Raw genomic sequence first — 16496 nt, forward strand, 5'->3', positions numbered from 1 at the left:
CCCGGTGGTCTGTAGCACAGTAGAATATGAGTGGTGTCATGGGGTGTTGGTTGAAAATGTAGCGTCAGGGTTTCCATAAAAGACACTGGGTTCTGAGATGATGGTTTAGTGAGATCCAGGTGACCTTTAAAGATCACTGCTAGGCCTCCTCCTTTTTTCCCTATCCGGTGTTCGGTTAGGATCCTGTAGTTCGGTCAAGGTGTGCCACCTATGTTTTATGGGGTCCACTTCATTTGTATTGCCCAAAGTGATGGTCACAAAGGAATCCAGTGTGTTTTGGGGGCTCACAAGTCCCCCTTTATCGGGGGGTAAGGGTATAATATATGGTATAAAGGGTGTTGCATCTTTTAGCTCTGATGAAGGGGAATTGGTGAACCCCGAAAGGCATTGGCTGTTTCCGGGACTTTCACTTTAGCAAATAACTAGACCTATAAAACATTGTCGGTGCTCTCACTTCTTGACCATCTTTACTGGCTGGATCACTAGGTGACAATAAAGGGGAAAAAATAAAATGAATGCAGCCACCACAACTAAGGACAGCTAAGCGGAAATGTACAACATTTCATTCTTGTCCTTAAAGTGTTTGTTACCCCAACTCCTTATATTCCTGATGTGTGGCTGCTGTACCATATATTCTTATAAAGGAAGTCTCCTGTTCTATTTGTATTGCTTCCTTTATGTGAAATCCCTGGTGTTCCTGTCAGTCCCTCTGCTTTCCTGTTAAAAACTGACCACACTAAGCAGGAGAACACACCATGGTCAGTTATCTAGCTATGCTGGTAACTTAATATACCCTCCTCCAATGATCAGACTTGTCCTGACACACCCTCTCAGCACACTTTAACTAAGAAGCCCCCCTCCCCCCCCCCCAGCTCTTATGCAGCTGAGAACAGAGGGAATATGCTAAAATGTGAAAAAAAGGTATTTATAATGTTTTTTTATATCTATACAGAATTTTTTTGCCTTTCATTTCTATTTTTAACTGAAGGGGTTTTCTTACAAGGTGATAGTTTACAATCGCTTTAAATAAGCTTTGCGGCATGTACAGACATGGGGTGATCTTTATTAATGATCTTCATTCTGTGGCCTCTCCAGGGATCACTGGCTGAACCTTTACAATGGTCAAAGCATTGCTGGTCTACTTGCTCCTTTAGGATGTCTGACATGACCTCACACAAGGTGAATTGTATCTTCATGGAGAACTCTGATCTCCTGCCCTGTATACCGGGATCCCCATAATCCAGGGTGCAGCCAGGTCACAAACAAGGGGTCCTTCATCCATGTGTGATGGGCATTCTGAAGAGAGAGAGGAGGAACCTGTGAGAAGATATATAGATAGCTCTCTAGTAAGGATGAGCCGAACACCCCCCTGTTCGGTTCGCACCAGAACCTGCGAACAGACCTAAACTTTGTGTGAACTTTAGAACCCTATTAAAGTCTATGGGACTCGAACGTTCAAAATCTAAAGTGCTAATTTTAAAGGCTAATATGCAAGTTATTGTCCCAAAAAGTGTTTGGGGACCCGGGTCCTGCCCCAGGGGACATGGATCAATGCAAAAAAAAAGCTTTAAAAACGGCCGTTTTTTCAGGAGCAGTGATTTTAATAATGATTAAAGTGAAACAATAAAAGTGTAATATTCCTTTAAATTTCATACCTGGGGGGTGTCTATAGTATGCCTGTGAAGGGGCGCATGTTTCCCGTGCTTAGAACTGTCCCTGCCCAAAGTGTCATTTCGCAAGGAAAAAAAGTCTTTTAAAATCACTTTCAATTGTCGGCTCCCGTAATACAGAGAACACTCAACGATCGGGTTTTCCGACAACTTGGTCCGACCGTGTGTATGCAACAGTTTCGGACACAATCTGTCGGACAAAATCCGTCGGACAAAATTCAACGGATTTGGTTGGCAGAATGTCCGACCGTGTGTACAAGGGCTTAGAGTGAAGACTTTGATCCCTTTTTTATTATAGGCACCAATGCAGTTAGTGGAGAAGGACTCCAGGATTAAACCTTGCTGATGGAAAATTACAACTACTATACTCTGGATATCCTTGCTCCTGGCCCCCATAGATCGTAGGTGGGATGAGAATATAGAGGCTGGCGAGGGTAATGTAAACATAGAGAGGGATGTTATGTCCTAATCTGTGAGTAAAGCCGAAAGTATGTAAATATTCCTTAAAATGATGGAGACATTTTAGACAATCATGCTCTTCCAACCTTGTGGTAAAAGTTTTGGTGAAGACCCTTTTCTGTTCCACCATGACTGCACCCCCCCCCCCCATGTACAAAGCAAGCTCCATAAAGGCATGGTGTGACCAGTTTGATGTGGAGGAACTCAAGAGTCCTTCACAGAGCCCTGATCTCAACCCTACTGAACACCATTGGGATGAATCTGAGCGCCAATGGTGAGCCAGGTCTTCTCATCCAACAACAACACCTGACCTCACAAATGTTCTTTTGGTTCAATGGATGCAAAATCTCATAGATGCACTCCAAAATTTTGTGAGAAGCCTTCATCGATGAGTGGATCCAGCTCCATGACATGTTTTGACCAGATTAATATGGAGGAACTCAAGTGTCCTGCCCTATTGAACACCATTGAGATGAATTGTCACACCATTTGTGAGCTAGGTCTTCTCATCCAACATCAATGCCTGACCTCAGAAATGGACACACATTCCCACAGTCACCCTTCAAGACGTTGTGGAAAGTCTTCCCAGAAGAGTGGACGATGTTTTACCTACACAGCTGGCAATACCTTATTAATGGCCGTGGTTTTGGAATAGGACATTCAACAACTTCATATGGATGTGATGGTCAGGGGAACACAAAAGTTTCACCATTTTACGTAAGACTGCTGTGCTGTTTAGTGTACTTTCTTTTACCCATCCAACATCCCCATCAATCTGTTTGTAAGATTCGCTCATTACCATACCCAAAAGATAAAAGATCCCAATGCAAATGGTGAAAATGATATAATTAGAACTTTTTCATTTCTGTTTTGTTGGTATTTCTATATCTGATGTTTATTTCCAACACACAAATCTCAGACGATCCAATTATAATGATGTCGGGGGAGGTGGCGGTCTGTTGGGTCTTGTAGACGGCGGCCGTCCTCGGGAAAGCTGACCGGTGATAATTCTCAGTCGGTATTAATATAAGAGAACTGCAGCTCTGTATGAAGAGGGAACACGGGACGGGAGAGATGAGATCTGATCACTCATTATATTGGAAGGATAAAGGAAAGAATTCCATGGAGGGTCTTTATTGTACGTATTGAAGGACCCCAGGACATAAAATCCGGTAATACAATAAGAGAAGATGTTTTTATAAACGATTTGATACAAACTGTTGGTGTGATCTCCACATATGTTACAATCAAATGTGTTAATTATAAGATATTATTAAACAAGGATTTCATTTCGTTATATTGTCTTGTAAAAATTATTTTATTCTTTAAGCAATCCATAGACAAAAACTGTAACAAAAGTAAGAAAATCTCACTTGTTTCTACTCTGATCAGCGTTAGTTTTAAAAAAGAATTGTTCCTGTAGCTAAAAAAAAAACACCTTATTCTATAGGTTGTCATATTTGTATAGGTTGTCAATTTTGTGCGCTTTTTAATTGCAAAACTAAAACAAATATTGAACAAAACAAATGCAAACAAAAAAAGAGTTTAAATAATAATGGTTTGAAAAACAGATATAAATCCCTTTCATGACTAGGCCTATCTTTGACATTTGGGGTTTACAAGTTAAAATCCATATTTTTTGCTAGAAAATTACTTGGAACCCCCAAACATTATATATATATTTTTAGCAGAGAATATAGAGAATAAAATGGCAATTGTTGCAATATTTTATGTCGCACGGTATTTGTGCAGTGGTGTTTTAAACGCAACTATTTGGGAAAAGGAACACTTTCATGAATTTTAAAAAAAATGAAACAGTAAAATTAGCCCAATTTTTTTGCATAATGTGAAAGATAAGGTTATGCTGAGTAAATAAATACCAAACATGTCACACTTTATAATTGCACGCACTCGTGGAATGACAACAAACTAGGGTACCTAAAAATCCCATAGGCGACACTTTAAAAATAAAATTCCGGTTAACAGGTTAGAGTTACAGAGTAGGTCTAGTGCTAGAATTATTGCTCTCACTCTGACGATGGCGGCGATACCTCACATGTATGATTTGAACACTGTTTACATATGCGGGCACAACTTCCGTACGCACTTTCTTTGCTGTGCGAGCTCGCGGCGACGGGGGGGGGATTTTTTTTTTTTTTTATTGCTGTCAGAAGGAATGTAAACATCCCTTGTGACAGTAATAGGTGGTGACAGATACTCTTTATGGAGGGATCGGGGGTCTAAAAAACCCTTGATCCCTCCTTTACACTTCAAAGTATTCAGATTGGCGTTTTCGGCGATTCTGAATACTGTATATATTTTTAAATCCGGCGCCATTGGCAGCCGAGTAAATGGGAAGTGACGTCATGACGTCGCTTCCGTGTTTACAATTGGGAGACTGGAAAGAAGCCACATACAGGAGCCCAAGTAAGAGAGTGGCAGGAGGGGGGGGACGTCCCCTCCTGCTCCTCCGGCATAGAGAATACAATGGTGGTCATTGCAACTTTTTATCTCGCACAGTATTTGCGAAGCAATTTTTCGAAAAAGTTTTTTTTTTTTTAAACAGTTTTGTTCTTAAAAAAAAACGAAACAGTAAAGTTAGCCCAATGTTTTTTGCACACTGTGAAAGATGAAGTTATGCTGAGTAAATAGATACCTAACATGTCACTCTTCAAAATTGCACATGCTCGTGGAATGGCGCCAAACGTCACTACTTAAAAATCCCCTTAGGCGACGCTTACATTTTTTTTACTGGTTACATGTTTTGAGTTACAGAGGAGGTCTAGAGCTAGGATTATTGCTCTCGCTCTAACGTTCACAGCGATACCTCACATGTGTGGTTTGAACACCATTTTCATATGTGGGCGGGACTTAAGTATGCATTCGCTTCTGCATGCGAGCACATGGGGACAGATTTTTTAATCTGTTTTCCAAACATGGTAAAATGAAGGTTACAAATTAACCGTGTCTTACACAAATTGAATATCCTGTGATAGTGGAAACAGTGCATTAAAAAAAAAGAGAGAAATTGAGTAAAATGAAGTAATATGTCCCCCTTTAAGGACATTTATCTGTGCATATATATTAGTGTGTGATATTGAAATTATCATATGAGTATTAATTTCTAATATGAGTTTAACAATTTTATTAATAAATATAGATATATTGAAACTGGTTTAGACAACCTTTGGTTGGAAATGAAATCCAGGATAATGGGGAAATTGGTAAAATTGGAATTAGTTTAGATTAAGATAACAATTTTGTAATTTTACATTTATTGAGTGGAAAAAAAAAAGATTAAGATGAGGTTGTTAATTTGAATACAGCTGCAATAATGTTTAACAAAGCCAAGATGGATGGGATACATAAGGAAGTTTTTCTACAGAAATTAAATCTTAAAGTCTGATAATAACTTAATGTGCGGTCCATGATGTGAGAGTAATAATAACATATCCATCTGGTAAGCCTGCATCTGTAAAGGTGGCGGTATCATCACATGGGTGTTCGTATGTCTACCCTTTTGGGGACCGGATGGTGCATCTGAAGTGTCATTTACACGTGGGACTTGAATATTTCTTTGGACACAAAGAGACTTTATATTCACACTTTTTTATTTTATTTTCTATTGTTTTGTTTTTAATATATATGAGCACAACGTTTTGGTGTTTATCTATTTCATTTATTCACTACAGATTATCATAAGATCTATGTGGTTATACATATAGATGTTTAATTGGTCACAATTTAATTTTAGTATAATGGTTTAGCGCTACACTTTTTTATAACATGATAATACATTAATTGTGACGATTGATGTTGAATCACTTTACACCAACTTCATACAAAAGGACGTCTTATCAACTACTAATAATTTGGCGGCATAGTGGCACAGTGGTATAGTGGGTATCACTCTCACCTAGCAGTAAAAAGGGTCGCTGGTTCAAATCTCAACCACGACACTACTTGCCTGGAGTTTGCATGTTCTCCCTGTGTCTGCGTGGGTTTCCTCCGAGTACTCCAGTTTCCTCCCACACTCCAAAGACATGCTGGTAGGTTAATTGGCTTCTGTCTAAATTGGCCCTAGTATATGAATGGGGACCTTGGATTGTGGGCTCCTTGAGGGTAGGGACTGATATTAGTGTGCAATATACAGGGATAGGGGCAATTGTAGACACTCACTCAGGTTGAACTGGATGGACTGGTGTCTTTATTCAACCTTACTAACTATGTAACTATGTAATAGAGCCCTTGATTCTAAGTCTGACCTTAAAAGGGAACAAAAGGGGTTCCTGCTTGAGGCATTGGAGTTAGCTATGTCTAACAACTATTTTTGGCATGAGGGATCATGCTATAAGCAGATCAAGGGAGTGGCTATGGGAGCCAAATATGCTTCCAGTGTGGCAAATATACGTATGAGTCAATGGGAGGAACACAGCATATTTGGAGCCCCTGTATCTGAGATTTCTTTATACAAAAGATACATTGACGACATTGTCATTCTTTAGAATTGTACAGTGGAGACATTGGAAACATTTATGAATAACATTAACCATAATTATTATAGATTAAAATTTACAGGTAATTGGGACTTGAATGAGATCCGTTTCCTTGATCTGGTGAAGACTAATTGGCACATTAAAACCAAGCCCTTTTTTCAAGGGCACTGATAGAAATGGATATATCTCCACCGCTAGTTGCCACCATCCAAAGTGGCTTGGTGGGGTCGCTAAGGGTCAACTCATGAGAATCAGACGTAACTGTGACACTATGCCGGATTATCTATATCAGTCAGATATTGTGGTTGATACATTTTAAAGAAAAGGTTATCGGGATCAGGAACTTAGGTCTATCCAATCACAAATTATGGAGATGGATAGACACCAACCTTTGGAAGACAAACCTAAAAAGAAACAAGATTTTGATTTTATAGCTTTTCTGACTAATTTCAGTAGAGATTACAAAAGTTTAGAGAAGATAATTCTGAAACATTGGCCAGTCTTGTTAAGAGATAGGACATTGCCAAAACTGCTGCCTGAACTTCCCAGGTTTATTTACCGACGTGCACCTAATTAAAGAAATAGACTAGCGCCCAATGTACTAAATCCCCCAAGGAAAACTGGTACCTTTTTGGATTGAACCGTTTTTTTCTATTGTAAAAAATGTAAGGCAAATAAATTGATGAGGAAAGCAAAGAACTGAACTTTATATCCTTTAGCACGGGGAGTGAATATAAAATCGGAAAATTTAGAAGATGAAAATCGACCCATGTAATATATCTCATCGTTTGCACTTGCAGGTTGCAATGTGTGGGATGCACTAAAAGAAATCTATGTACCCGTATCAATGAACATGTAAACAACATAAAAAATGGGTTCTTAAAACACAGCCTTTCCAATCACTTTAGGATATATCACAATAAGGATCCTAGTGTAGCTAAATTCTTTGGGATTGACAAAATAGATGCAGATTGGAGGGGAGGAAATATGATCCAGAGAATATCCAAAAACAAAACTGAATGGATTTATAAATTAAAGCACTTGGTGGGGTAGCTGGTAACAGTGTATTATAGTTTTTGTATGTACCTTTTTTTTTAACTGTACTTTGATTTATGCAGCATAACATCCATTTCCCTATTAACATCCCCTAAGGAAGCCCCAGAAGGACGAAACATGTCGGGAGTTGTTACCTCATTTAATTGTTGAGTGACCATTTGTTCCATCAATTGGGTAGATGTGTTTCTATGTCTGTATAACTTATGTATAGCTAAACATCTTTTTAAACTGTGTATTGTGTAATAAACTTTTTTTATATATATTTTTTTACATTTTTGGTGTATTGCTAGTAAAGTTTTTTGTCTGGCACCTTTAAAATCCCATCAAAATTCCCCCCCCCCCCGTTCATATATATTATTCAGGGATGTTGATGCCTTTTTTTTTTTACACTGTCACCTATCCATACAAAATGACTATAAATTAAACACACTCATGCCTGCAGGTATTAATGTTGATATAGACCTAAATTGCTATTTGTCTAATTATTTGGAATATATATTTACATTGTAAAAGGTTAATCCATTCCATTTAAATCCTATCTACTTTTTTACCAAAGAGATGGCACCATAATTAAATTCCAAATGCTTTTTGGCCACCAAAGTCATTTTTATTTATATTTTAATTATATCTTTAAACACTTCTAAATAATTCTAATTCAATTAATAAAAGACAATTAAAGTAGTTTAAGATGTTTTTTTTTTATAATTTTAGCAGTTAAAAGAGTTTTTTTTTATTGTATACAGATTGAACCAGATTGATATCCTTAATTGGCGGACCTGTATATATGGAAGCGACGTATCCGATCACATGACCCCCAATGTCAGAGCGTGATGACGAAACGCGTAGGTTGGCTTGAACGCGGTACGTCACTTACACCGTGTGGAACGCCAACGGCATCTCCAACACATGGTTGTGTTAAACTGCTTAGCTGCTATGAAGATTTTACTTGTTTTTACTTCGATTTTTGATTACATTTTTGACATGCTTCACTATGGGGGCCTTTTTCTTCTTTTAATCCTCGCCACCGATGCTTTGATGTGATCATTTCCACATTGCGTTTCCCCACAATACATCCACAAGTACCTGATTAGGTCCACTGAAATCTCGACTACATAACCGTTCGGATTGAAGCCGTGGTCATGAGATTCTTCATTGGCATCTTCTGAAAGTGCTTATGACTACCTGTAATGGGGGTCATTGGATTCTGGTGAGTAGGATGTGTGGCTGGTGATGGTGGTGGAAGATCTACTCCTTTGGTGTTTGCAGAATATGGTAAGATTCACATACACAAAATTGTTCATTTGGACACTCTATTTTGCACATCAATGTGTGTTTTTTTGATTTTTTGATTGTGTGTTTTTTGATGTTTTTGAACTTTTGAACATTTGATTTAGTATCTTGGACACTTATTAGATACACTTTGGATGACACATACATATATACACATACAATATATTTTTATATTCTGTTGTCACTGGTCTATGCATTTTAAGCACTTGCACCTTTTTAATTTTACAGAGAGTGCAGGTTTCAATCAATCAATTCTTAATTAACCACTTAAGCCCCGGACACTTTTGCTGGCCAAAGACCAGAGCACCTTTTGCGATTCGGCACTGTGCCACTTTAACTGACAATTGCGCGATCGTGCGACGTGGCTCCCAAACAAAATTGATGTCCTTTTCTCCTCACAAATAGAGCTTTCTTTTGGTGGTATTTGATCACCCTTGCATTTTTAATTTTTTGCACTATAAACAAAAAAAGAGTGACAATTTTGAAAATAACACATTATTTTTTACATTTTGCTATAATAAATATCCCCCAAAAATATATATAATCTTTTTTCCTCAGTTTAGGCTGATACATATTCTTCTACACATTCTTGGTAAAAAAAATTGCAATAAATGTTTATTGATTGGTTTGCGCAAAAGTTATAACGTTTACAAAATAGGGGATCGTTTTATGGCATTTTTATTAATATATATATATATATATATATATATATATATATATATATATATATATATATATTTTTTTTTTTTTTTTTTTTATTAAAAGTAATGGCGGCGATCAGCGATTTTTATCATAATTGTGACATTATGACACATCGGACATTTTTGACACATTTTTGACACATTTTTGGGACCATTGTCATTTATACAGCAATCAGTGCTATACAATTGCACTGATTCCTGTGTAAATGACACTGGCAGTGAAGGGGTTAACCACTGGGGGCAGTGTAGTGGTTAAGTGAGCCCTGGGAAGTATTTCTAACTGTGGGGGCAGGCGTGGCTGTGTATGACATGTCCCTGATCTCTGCTCTGATCACAGGGAGCAGAGATCAGTGACACTATCACTAGGCAGAACAGGGATAATCTTGTTTACTTTAGCATCTCCTCATTCTTCCTTCCCCTGAGACGATTGCCGGTATCCCCATGGCAATCGAGTCCGCGGGACCCACGATCGGACTCACAGAGGTCCTGGCCGGCATGCGTGTGCCACTAGCGGCGCTCACGCAATGGCATGGCAGCAAATTTAAAGGGACGTACCTGTACGCCCATTTACCTGTCCATGCCATTCTGCCGACGTACATCGGTGTGCACCGTTCAGGAAATGGTTCATTCTTCCACATGGCACGCTTACCAGATGGGATGGACACATGTACCATATAGTACATGGGTCAAACAGGCATTGGTGAGGAGATAACTTCAATGGAATCCTCCATGTAGGGAATGGTGTATGGACACTGAATTCCAAGCATGTATATAGAACGGTCCGACGTCAATACACGGAATCCATGGTGGACAGCAAAAGGTCTCAAAAGTGGTAATCCATGGCATTGGAAATGAACATCACCCATGTTGGTGGCAATCGTGTGCACCCCCTTTTTTTATAATGAATTTGATTTTACAGATTTACACTATGTGCGGTCCTTTTTTTTTATGTCCAACGCCATGGATTACTACTTTTGAGATCTTTTGCTGTCCACCATGGATTCCTCAAGGTGGACTATTTATGACCTATGATGACCTATTGTTATTGTTTTTCATCATTGCACTTTATGAGAACTATTCACCTACATGGTTGAATCATTCTTTTATTATTTTGTTTCACAAATTGCTGGTTACCCCTTGAATATTTGTGTCTTATTTATTTCATTTCACCTGGTCTTGAGGCGATTCAGTTCGCGTTGTGCACTATACAAATATTTCACTCACTCACTCACCTGGTGGCACCCCCCTTGCAATGTCACTGACCCTGCATCCACAGGTCAGTGATGTCACAAGGGGGCAGTGTCAGCAGGTGATATCACTAGGCAGCCCCGCCCCTTAACTATTTAAGGACTGTCAGATGGAGGAGCAGGCAGTTGGCGGTCAGCCTTTGTCGTGGGTGGAGCGTTTCTTTTTTTCGAGTCTGGTGGTGCGGCGGGCCGTCTTGATTGATGACCGATCTACATCGGTGGGGCATTGTTTTTTTTTTTTTTTATAAAAGCCTTGTCAAGAACTGGCTCCTGATTTTTTTACACTTTTTTGGGGGTGAATGGGTAGGGGTGCTATGTACTCCATATTCATTCACATAGGAGAGGGGATGGTATCTGGGGGCTGCTTTGTTAACCACTTGCCGCCCGCCCTATAGGCAATTGTCGGCGGCAAAGTGGTTTCATAATCCTGACCGGACGTCATATGACGTGATCAGGATTATGAGCCGCTGCGCGCCCCCGGGGGCGCACATCGCGGCGATCGTTGTTGTGGGGTGTCAGTCTGACACCCAGCAACTACGATCTCGGTAAAGAGTCTCCGACGGAGACTCTTTACCACGTGATCAGCCATGTCCAATCACGGCTAATCACAGTGTAAATGGGAAGAGCCGGTGATTGGCTTTCCCTCACTCGTGTCTGTCAGACGCGAGTAGAGGAGAGCCGATCGGCTGCTCCTCTGACAGGGGGGGTCTGTGCTGATTGATTATCAGCACAGCCCCCCCGAGGATGCCCACACTGGACCACCAGGGACGCCACCAGACCACCAGGGAAAAGGTAATCCTCCCTAGACCACCAGGGATGCCAGTCAGCACAATGGGTGCCAATCAGTGCCCATAATGGATGCCAATCAGTGCCCACAATGGGCATCACTGATTGGCATGCATTATTGTTTGGCACTGATTGGCTTCTATTACTATAGTATAACACCAATGCCGCCTATGAGTGCCCACCTGTGCCACCTATGAGTGCCCACCTGTGCCGCCTATCAGTGCCCACCTGTGCCGCCTATCAGTGCCCACCTGTGCCGCCTATCCATGCCCATCCATGCCCATCTGTGCCGCCTATCCATGCCCATCTGTGCCGTCCATCTGTGCCGCCCATCCGTGCCAGCTATTAGTGCCAATTTGTGCCACCTATCAGTGTCCGTCCGTGTCGCCCATCCGTGTCGCCCATCCGTGTCGCCCATCAGTGCCGCCTATCAGTGCCACTTCATTGGTGCCACATTGGTGCCCATCAGTGCCGCCTTATCAGTGCCCATCAGTGTAGCCCCATCAGTGCCCATCAGTGAAGGAGAAAACGTACTTATTTACAAAGTTTTGAAACTGAAACAAAAAAAAAAAAATTTTTTTCAAAATTTTCGGTATTTTTTTATTTGTAGCGCAAAAAATAAAAACCGTAGAGGTGATCAAATACCACCAAAAGAAAGCTCTATTTGTGGGAAAAAAATGATAAAAATTTCATTTGGGTACAGTGTAGCATGACCACGCAATTCTCATTCAAAGTGCGACAGCGCTGAAAGCTCAAAATTGGTCTGGGCAGGAAGGTGTTTAAGTGCCCTGTATTGAAGTGGTTAAAGCAGTTGAAGTAAGCTATTAATATAAGCCAACTGCAGCCCTTCATGAAGAGCAAAGACTGGATGGATGAGATGAGATCTGATCATTCATTATTTTAGAAGGATAAAAGAGAATTCCTTGGCGTTTCTTTATTGTATGTATTAAAGAGGAAGTAAACCCTGATGGGTTTACTTCCTCTTTGATTCCCTGCGAAGGTAAAGCATAATGGACTACTATGCATCGCATCGCATCGCATCGCATAGTAGTCCATTATGTGTCACTTACCTGACACAGGAGCCAGCGAAGTCACCGGTGTCCCCTGTAGTTCCGAGCATCCATCTTCTTGGTGGGTCTCCGTGGGTCTCGCTGCTCCGGCGCTGTGATTCGCCGGAGCAGCGATGACGTCACTCCCACGCATGCGCATGGGAGCCGACACTCGCGGCATATTGCTGCAATCTGCGGCTTACCCAGTGCACCTGTGTGCCGCTGTCTACGCATTGCGCCCCATAGACAGCTGTGGCTGTCTTCAGGTAAATATCTCCTAAACCGTGTAGGTTTAGAAGATATTTCTTGGACCTACAGGTAAGCCTTAATCTAGGCTTACCTGTAGGTCAAAGTGGTTTGTAAGGGTTTACAACCACTTTAATGGACTACAGGACATACAATTTTGTAATGCAATAAGAAAAGGTGCTGTTAATTGGAAAAAAAAAATGCTAATTTCCATATAACACTGGATGTTTTTTTTATTTTTTGCACCAATCAATGAGATCCAATTTTCCCCATTCTGATGTTTGATGAGATCAGTAACTGAAGTTCCTCACTTGTATCTGTATGATTTTATCCATTTGTTTGATTTCACAACTCTTTATATAAGATAATTATCATGGGACTCTTTCTATAAGATAATTATTATAATGTGGTGTAATGCTGCAAGAACATTTGGGCACCCCTCATAGTGTCATGCTTCTTGCAGCAAAAATGGGATGAGATTTATATTGAAAAAATCATTCAACTTCAAAATTTCTCAAAATCGATTTCAATCCAAACATTTTGATTCTGAGCCAGCCAGTTTTTCCCGCCTATAATGCCCCTGCACACCTTGATTTGAAGCTCTCTGAGATAGACCATTAGCTTTAAAAGTGAACCCAAGTGTTCCGCACGCTGGTCTTATGTTGTTGGCAATGGCTGGTCTGTTCCCAACTCTTTTATTGCATTAGTAGTTCTCAACAGCCAGTAGATTGGAAAATAATTGGTATAAAAGTAATGCACTTCACTTTTCTTATAGATATAAATACATATTTCTTATGCCCCATACACACGGTCAGATTTTCCGATGGGAAATGTTCGATGTGAGCTTGTTTTTAGAAATTCTGACCGTGTGTAGGCTCCATCGGACATTTGCTGTCAGAATTTCCAACAGCAAATGTTTGAGAGAAGGTTCTCAAATTTTCCGACAACAAACTTTGTTGTTGGAAATTCCGAGTGTTTGTATACAAGTCTGACGCACAAAAGTCCATGCATGCTCGGAATCAAGCAGAAGAGCCACACTGGTTATTGAACTCCCTTTTTCTCGGCTCGTCGTATGTGTTGTACGTCACCGCGTTCTTGATGTTTGGAATTTCCAACAACATTTGTGTGACCGTGTGTATGCAAGACAAGTTTGAGCCAACAGCCATCGGAAAAAAATCCACTGTTTTGTTGTCGGAAAATCCTATCGTGTGTACAGGGCATTAGTGTTCATATGCCAGTTGTAATTATAAGTCTTCTATCCCATCAGGTGACTAAACCCTCCAGTATATTAATTCTTCATAGTGAACTGTGGTCTTCAGTGTAGAAGGAGATTAGCAGAGGAATAAGTGACATCAAAGTCAATGGCACATTCTATCCCACCTCATTCATCCTGGTTGGGATTCCTGGACTAGAAGGATCTTATAACTGGATAGGTGGCATTGTTTGCTTATGTTATGTCCTGGCATTGCTTGGAAATATGATGCTCTTGGCTGTCATCTCAGCCTCTTCTGTCCTCCACAAGCCTATGTTCATTTTCCTTTCTCTGTTGGCCTCCAATGACGCTCTTCTATCAACATGCATAGCTCCAAAACTTCTGTCTGTTTTCTGGTTCCAGAAGAGACACATTAGTTTTGACTTATGTCTAACCCAGATGTTCTTCATCCATTCTTTAACCAGTTTAGAGTCAGGCCTTTTGCTTGGTATGGCGTTTGACCGTTATATTGCCATCTGCCAACCACTCAGATATGGGTCCATAATGACCAACACCATCATCATGAAACTGTTAATCGTCTTACTGCTCAGAGCGGCTGGTTTGATTAGTCCCTCATTTATTTTGATCAATAAATTTACAGCATTTAAAACCAATGTGATAGCCCATTCTTACTGTGAACATATTGCGATTGTGAAACTTGCTGCTGCCGACATCAGAATAAACAGTGCTTTGGGGTTGGCTGTGGCATTCATGATCCTAGAGTAGACCTGCTGTTTATCCTGGTATCCTACTGTGCCATCTTCCACGCCGCCTTCAGTCTTCCATCCAAAGATGCCCGGCTGAAGACCTTTAATACCTGCATACCTCATATGTGCGTTTTTCTAAGTTTTCATGGTCTGGCTTTTTTCACTTTCCTGTCCCACCGATATGGAGGTAAAAGGATTCCACCTTATGTTCATATATTTCTAGCTGATTCGTACCTTCTAGCCCCACCCATGCTAAATCCAATTATTTATGGAGTGAAGACCAAACTGATTCGGGAGCAAGTCTGGAAAGCTTTATCTACATATCAAAGCCCTGATGTAAAGTGACTAGATCTGTATTGCTGATGTATGTCTGTCCCATGTTCTGTAGATTACGCAATTGCTAATAGAGGGACTAGAGCAGTCATCAACTCAAGAAAACGGCATACAAAGGGTGCTAACTGCTGCGAGGTCCATCCTGGGCTCAACAAAAGCATTGACGTGCTAGAAAAGAAAGGGAGGGGTCATCAACAATAAGAGAGGAAAGGAATGGTAGTGAAGATCAGGAGTAAAATGGTGAAAGGGAGATGTGAAGCCATACAGGACCAGCAACCTCAGCCAAGTTAGAGAACATCAAAGCCCAGATTGGATCAGATATGTATCCCAGATACTTCATACAGCATTACCACTTGTCAACCGTATCACTTAGAAATATGTTGGCAAGGCGGCCCTTCTGGGTACGTGATCTGGCACTTGTGGGTAGGTGACCCGGCCACGCTTTGAATAAACACAGCAGATGTCGATCAGCGGGTGCCGGCTAATGGGTTATCGCCGGGACCCGCCAATCGCCCGAAAAACACACAGGACAGGGCGCTGCCTATGTAAACAATGCAGAGCTCTGTCCTGTCACTGGGGAAGTAAGTTATTTTTTCCTCCACAAAGCAGGAAATTATATCCATCACTTCCCTTAGGAAAAGCACCACACACTGTACACATAAACACTGGCTAGGCACACATTTAACACTTTGATCATCCTAGATGTTTAACCCATTCCCAACCAGTGTCATTAGTCCAGTGGCAGTGCATATTATTAGCAATGATCACTGTATTGGTGTCACTGGTACTTGAAAAATGTCAGTGTCAGAATATTGCTGCTCCGAGATTTATGGAAGCCTATAGCTCAATACGGGGAGGGAAGCAAATTCCAACAGAAACGTTACTGGCGCATATAACAGTAATACCAAAAGAAGGAAAGGATCCCTCTCAGTGTCCCAGCTACCGACCTATTTCATTGTTGAATGTGGACCTTAAATTGTTCACAAAGATATTAGCTATGAGATTGATAAATTTGATACTGGAAATCAATACACCCAGATCAAGTGGGATTTGTCCCAGGGAGAGAAGGAAGAGAAAATACGCAATGAGTGGTGAACACAATCTTCCTGGTACAAAAATTGCATAAGTCAACGGTGATAGTATCTGCGGATGCAGAAAAAGCGTTTGATCGGGTAGATTGGATATTCTTAAAAGCGGTATTACA

General features: G+C 40.6%; 1 pseudogene; it reads left to right on the forward strand.

Annotated features, from left to right (window-relative positions):
- Positions 1 to 2517: 2517 nt before the first annotated feature.
- LOC143956760 (olfactory receptor 52A5-like) lies at positions 2518 to 15304 on the forward strand (annotated as a pseudogene).
- Positions 15305 to 16496: the final 1192 nt, after the last annotated feature.

This window comes from Lithobates pipiens, unplaced genomic scaffold (assembly GCF_037356315.1).
Source record: "Lithobates pipiens isolate NorthernLeopardFrog02 unplaced genomic scaffold, aLitPip1_a1.2 Scaffold_41, whole genome shotgun sequence".
Lineage (NCBI taxonomy): Eukaryota > Metazoa > Chordata > Amphibia > Anura > Ranidae > Lithobates > Lithobates pipiens.